Source organism: Adiantum capillus-veneris, chromosome 2 (assembly GCF_014529385.1).
Source record: "Adiantum capillus-veneris isolate H3 chromosome 2, ASM1452938v2, whole genome shotgun sequence".
NCBI lineage: Eukaryota > Viridiplantae > Streptophyta > Polypodiopsida > Polypodiales > Pteridaceae > Adiantum > Adiantum capillus-veneris.
This window is the reverse complement of record NC_140932.1, coordinates 122,597,439-122,604,179: the sequence shown is the minus strand read 5'-3', so window position 1 is coordinate 122,604,179 and position 6,741 is coordinate 122,597,439.

The following is a 6,741-nucleotide window of genomic DNA, read 5'->3' as shown; positions in this document are numbered from 1 at the left end:
TAACAATGACCAAATTGCTAAAAGTTAGACCACGTATGCGGAAAGATGTTGGAAAATGTCTTGAGAAAATGGGAATAAAAAACACAGTTGAAATCCTAAACCGAGAGATGGAGGAGTGGAACCAGCCCAAGAAAAGAATACAACTGGGACTGACTAAACAAATCTAGAGAGATGCCTGAACTCTAACAATGATTTGGATCGCTATCTTGGGAGTCTCAAACTCAATCTGGTAGTAGCCACACCAAAGGGACTGTACTTTGGTGTTCTTTTTGTTAGACTTCATTTTCTTGTTCGGTGGTAGCTCCGATATCTCCCAAGAGCAGTGGCAAAACAGAATGAGGCTTCACAGCAAAGACATATGCTCGGTTTGGATCCAGCACATCTTTATCCTCCATAACCATAGTGAGAGGAAAATGAACTGGTCCATGCTTGCAGATGAACCTTGCAACACCTTCTACAACAGCACTCTTCTCGAAAAGAGGGATGACCAGAAGCTCGAGTAACATCACAAATAAGGTTAAGCTCCATCGTGATGGCAGAACAAAAAGCATTAATAGGAATGGATGGCAACCAGGTGAATGCTTGAAAAGCCACAAGGAAACAACCAAAAGGCTCTTCAGCAACCCAACCCAAAAGGCTTCTGAAGTGCAGGGAAGTCAGATTGAGCAATAGGAGGGACCATTATGCAGCTTGCTAAGGGGTGGATCAGCGGATGGGGGGTGATCAGGGCTGAGGCTGGGAGGGTTGGGGAGGGGGGAGGTTAGGCTAGATAGGGGCGAAGGGTGGGAAGGGGGGGACGAGGGGTGGGTAGGGGAGTGAGGTCTAGGTACGGGTGGGTAGGCGGGGGACGAGGGGTGGGTAGGGGGGCGAGGCCTAGGCTAGGGGGGGACAAGGGTGGGTAAGGGGGGGACCAGGGGTAGGTAGGGGGTAGGTAAGGGGGGGCGAGGGGTGGGTAGGGGGCGAGTGAGTGTGAGGGGGAGGGTAGGGTCGAGGGGATAGGGGGTAGATGGGGGCAGAGGGTGTGAGTAAGGCCGAGGAGGGAGGGAGGAGGTAGTGAGGGGAGATGGAAATCCAGCAGATAGATATCATGATCAGGTAATTCATAAAGCTTGAAATCAACATTGTTTTTGTTGTATCGCGTCTTGAGGAAGCTTTGTGAAGGGAGTTCGCTAGACACAAAGGAGAGCTTTGTTCTGGTCGAAGAAGTAGACACCAATGGGGGTGATATTGAGGGGGGATGAACTCCTGTAGGGAGATTCCTTCTGCTTCTATGATTATTCAGAGGCTCACCAAATCCAAAGGCTTCCACCAAGGGCGCACGGTCAGAGTATTTGTACAATAGACAAGACTTCGAACTTGGCTAAGCTTCATGGGAGAAGATTTCCATCTGGTTGCTTCTCCATTGCAGTTTTAGAAGTATGTGATGGCAAGGATGCTCCTCTCCCTCATGTTCCTTCCATGAACAAAGAATTGACTACCTTGAAGAAGGCAAAAAAAAGTCTTATTGCATGGCCTAAAAGCGATCTGGTATTTTTGGATTCATCTTGATAAAGGCTTTGACTTGGCTTCTCTTTGAGTATAAATTGTTAAATGTATACTGTAAGTTTATTTGTTGAATGATCACTACTGTATTGTTTGTTTATTAGCGAGTTACCAATACAACAAGGAAAGAATCACAAGAAATGTCTCCATATGTTAGTGCGTCTCTATCCAAGAGCAGACTAGTTAATGCTATGCCATTCTGACTATTGCGACATTCAAAAAATCTTAAAAACCAGTAAAAGGAAAAGCAGTGTAGGAAGGAGCATCGTCTGGTTTTGTAGCTAATGTTGACAACTCCGACGAGGAGATCGATGATAGAGAAATGGAGGCATACATGAAAATAGGGGGAAATGCTGGAGGTGAATTTCCAATTAATGAAGATGCTACAGTTAGCCAAGATATGTTATCGAAACATCTTGGAAATTTGAAGTTACATAATGGCATTTGAGTTTAAAGGATATTTTGACGCGTGGCAGAGAGGGGGAGCCGAAATCGCTCCCTCCATTATAAGTAGTAGAGATTATTAATTTTTTAAAGCCATACTCAGCATAATGAGTGGAGATGTTATACTCTACATGCAATGTGGATTAACCTAGCCCCAATTTTTAACATTGATACCATACAATAACTATCCTTGAGGTTAAAGATTTAACTTCAGTGTTTAATTTTATGGCCTAAAGCATACATACAAGCACTAGCTTTATCCATTGTTATAGAAAAGGTATTATTTACCATAATAGGGATTGCTCGAAGATATGATTGTAATTTTGGGTGCCACCTGGGTCGTTATCCCAAAAAGGTGGTTGGACACAAGGGTTGGCTAACTCAGGACTAGGTACATAAACAAAGTTGGTGATTACTACGAAGGCGAAGAAGGGAACACCACATTTCCCTTAGAGTACCAAGGAGTAGAAACCATTGCAATCCTAGACAATGGAGTGGTGGTTGCCATTTCTACTAAAATGATTTGAGAGAAATGGAGAAAACCTACCTTAGAAGAACAAGTATGAATTTGCAACTAGTTGATGGCTATATTGCAAATCTTATTGGTATCGTGGAACAAGTGGTAATGACTTCTTGTGGAATTGAATATGAACATAGATTTGTGATAGTAGCTTTTGGTACTGAGAATAACCATGATATTATTCTAGGAAATCAGTTCATGCACTAGTTAAAGATGGTTCAAGACTAGGGTTATGATTATATCTACTTGTGCCACATGGACATCACTACCCGTATCAATTAGTGCCCACCACAACTACAGAGATGTACGAAGAAAACCATAGAAGACTTTGATTCAATGATTGCTACAGAGTCTGAGGTACTTGTGGATGTGTGGAGCTTCAAACTGTGACAATTATGTCAAAGACGAGCGCAAGCGAGAGAGATAATTTGAATATTCCAACTATATACTCCGAGCCTTTTTCTGAAGCAAGAATAGAATCCTTGGAATGCTCAAATTTTGGCCACCTTAGATGTGTGTGTCAATGAGATCACACCTACCAAGTTTTACGATGAAAGTGGCCTAGACTTGGTTCCTTTTTATATGATCAAGATGAATCTAGAAAGAGGGAATCAAGAGACAACCTGGAATAATGAAGTGATGCAAGAATTAGAGAATGAAATGCAATGATTGCGTATCTAGGAAGAGATTTCTATTCGAGATCTTACCATGGAAAATTATTCGAGCCACATAGGGAGCTAGGTAATGAATCATGTTACTATAACACCCTTGATACTTAGGAATACTTAGAACTTAGTGCAGATTATGAAAAAAAAGGTCATCAAAGTGATCCTGAAATGAAATTTAAAAAGTTATTTGATTTCCCAAATCAAAAACCTAGGAGACAACACGTTACAAGAACAACCGCACAAAAAGGTGGGTGAGAAGCCTTGACAGGAAACAATCTTACTTGAGATTAGTAGGTGCCTTGATTGCATAAAAGACAAAGTACCTGGAAAACCCTCAACATCTTCTTAGCCCAATAGATTGAGATAAAAAAGGACAAACGACAAAATCTCATAAGGACGCATCAAAGAAAGTGGACGCTGCTAGTGAGCCTAGATGGACAAAGGTTGAACACAAAAAGACATATAATTAACTGAAATGGACACTAAAAGAGGTGTGGTTGACGAAAATGGAGAGTGAAAACAAAAAGGGGAAAGAGAAAAAAAGGACGGAATAAGTGTACCTTTTCATTACAAGAGGTACACTATTTAGAATCACAAAAACATTATTGAACAGCCAATTTGGGAGAAGGTTGAACCAGGAAAATCTTATGATAGACCTAAGGATGCTAAAAAAATAGATCTAGCAGAGCTAAAAGAAGAACCCAAACCTGGTTATATTGCTACATATCTATTTTCAGATGAGGAAGACCTATTGATTTAGACGCTCAAGGAGTATAAGGATGTGTCGCCTAGTCTTATAAGGCCTTGAAGGGTGTTGATTTTGTCATATCTCTCACAACCTACAATTCCTTTAAAGCCTAATGCTAAGCCAAGCAGACAATGCCCTTACACTGACAATGAAGCTTTCACAAAGAAAATCAAAGAGTAGATCGATAAGCTAAAGAAGTTGAATTTATTTACAAAATTGAACACACAGATTGGGTGTACCCAATTGTAGTGGTGCCTAAGAAGAACGGAAAGTTAAGAGTGTGCATCAATCTAAAAAAACTGAATGCAGACCATGTCTTGGAAAGAGTAGCCACGGAAGCACGCTTATAGATTTTTTGATGGATTTTTAGGTTATAATCAATTGTCTATGAAACCGAAAGATCAACACAAAACAACCTTTGCTACTGAGTGTGGTATTTTCTCATATCGAGTGATGCCTTTTGGGTTGACGAATGCACCAACCACCTTCCAAAGACTCATGACTCATGCTTTTAGAGAACACTTGCTTATATTTTTGGAAATCTATATAGATGATCTATGTGTGCACTGAATGTTAAGCAAGACCATATAGAGCATCTACAAAAAGTGTTTGAAAAATGTCGCACCTATCAGATTGATCCAAAAAAAACGTGTTTTCATGGTTAGACATGGCAAAATTTGGGTCATATTGTATCCGCCACTAGAATATCCAAAAGGTATGGATAAAATCAAGGCAATTGTGGGCATGCCACGTCCAAAGATAGTAAGAGAGATTCATTTATTCATGGGACATTGTGGTTACTATAGAAAGTTTATCTACATGTATGCACTCATTGCCAAGCCTCTTTATGGTTTGATTGTGACCTTTGATTGGACAAAAGAGTGTGAGAAATCATTTTAGATATTGAAGCAAGCAGTGGTATCCAAACACTAATCCTTAAAGCACCAGATTGGAGCAAGATCTTTCATGTCCATGTGGATGCCTCTACTTTTGCCATTGGATGCATCCTAGCACAACCTGGCAAAGGGACTATGGAATTTTCCATATGCTATGCTAGCCATCACCTGAACAATGCTAAATGGAATTACACAACTACGAAAAGGGAAGGATTGGGAATGGTTTATGCTGTAAAGAAATGTAGGATTATCTCCTAGTAGCCAATCAATTTATTTTCTTTGTGGATCATCAATCACTATGGTATTTGGTCAACAAGCCATGCAACACGGGTCGACTAGTGATCTGGTTCATCATCTTGCTTGAGTTTTCTTTCAGAGTTGTGATAAAGAAGGGGACAACCTATCAATGGGTTGATTGCCTTTCTAGGCTACTAAACATAGAGCATCCAGAAGGATTTGAAGATGAATTTCCAGATGCATATCTCTTTAACCTAGAAATGATACCTAGATAGATCGAGATTATAATTCCAATTTTGACTATTGGTTGTTGATAGAACAAAAGGGAATAGCTGACAAACAATTGATCGAGTAATGCAGTCCTTTTCAACTACTCAATGGACTCATAAACCATAGGGGTTAGGATGGCATCTTGCAATTGTGTATCAAAGCGTTTGATATTCATTTGTACCTGAGAGAAGCACATGTGACAATGGACTTTATTTATCATGGAAAAATTAAAACCTACCAAAATTTGAAGAGAATGGGAGTTTTCTAGCCTAGCATGATATTTGATGCACACATGCACGTTAAGAATTACAAATCATGCACAAGCACAATCCCTAAGGACTATGCTATACTATTTCAGGTAAACATAGCACCACATTGGAGTAAGTATATTGTGGATTGTTTGAACAAGGTTCTCTTCCCAAAACTAGGATAAGAGCTATCAAAGTGAAGCATAGTCATATAAATTGATTGTCAACCAGCCATGCAAGCTTTACAAATATAATCAACTCAGACTTTGTGTATCAAAAAGTAGATACTTGCCAATCTTGCAAGAAGCACATTCAGGGAAAGTGGGATGTCATTTTTTGCTTTAAAAATGGCGAAGGCTATAATGTTTACCAAAATTTTGTGGCCTATACTCTTCTTGGATGCTGAAGCATTAGTGAAGCCATGTGATGAATGCCAAAGAACAAAAATTCCACTCAAGAAGAATAAAATGCCTATGAGACCAATGATAGGAGCACGAGCATATGCCAAGTGGGTCTAGATTTTGTGGGTCCCATAGCACCGCCACTTATAGAACTCATGTAGATTATATTATACTTGCTACATACTATTTTATCTAGTGGGTCAAGGCCAAAGCCACTCAAAAGAATAATGCATGCATTACAATACAATTCTTGTATAGAAATGTTTTCACACAGTTTAGTTTTCCCATCAAGATTATCAACGATCGAGGGATACATTTTTCTAACAAAGTCATTCAGTATTTACTTGATGAGTTCCTGGTCATACATAGAAAATTAGCTCCGTATCACCCACAAAAGCTAATGGTCAAGCTGAGAGTACCAACAAATTCATGTGCACAGTTCTAACCAAAATTGTGAACAGCAATAGATTGGATTGGGATCAAAAGTTGCACTCTTCTATTTAGGCCAATAGAGTTGCATACAGGAATATTGTAGGGACTATACCTTACAACATGGTGTTTGTACTTAATGCAATTTTATCCATTGACTTTTTGATTCCAACCTTATTCATAGGAAATAAACTTGATTGGGCTGGACATGAATGGTTCGACCATCTGGATGACATAGAGAAGTTGGATAAAATTAGATTGAAGGAAGTAGCCACAATATACACCCAAAAACAACGCATGAAAGAGTTTCATAACAAGAATGTAAAGTCCAAGGACTT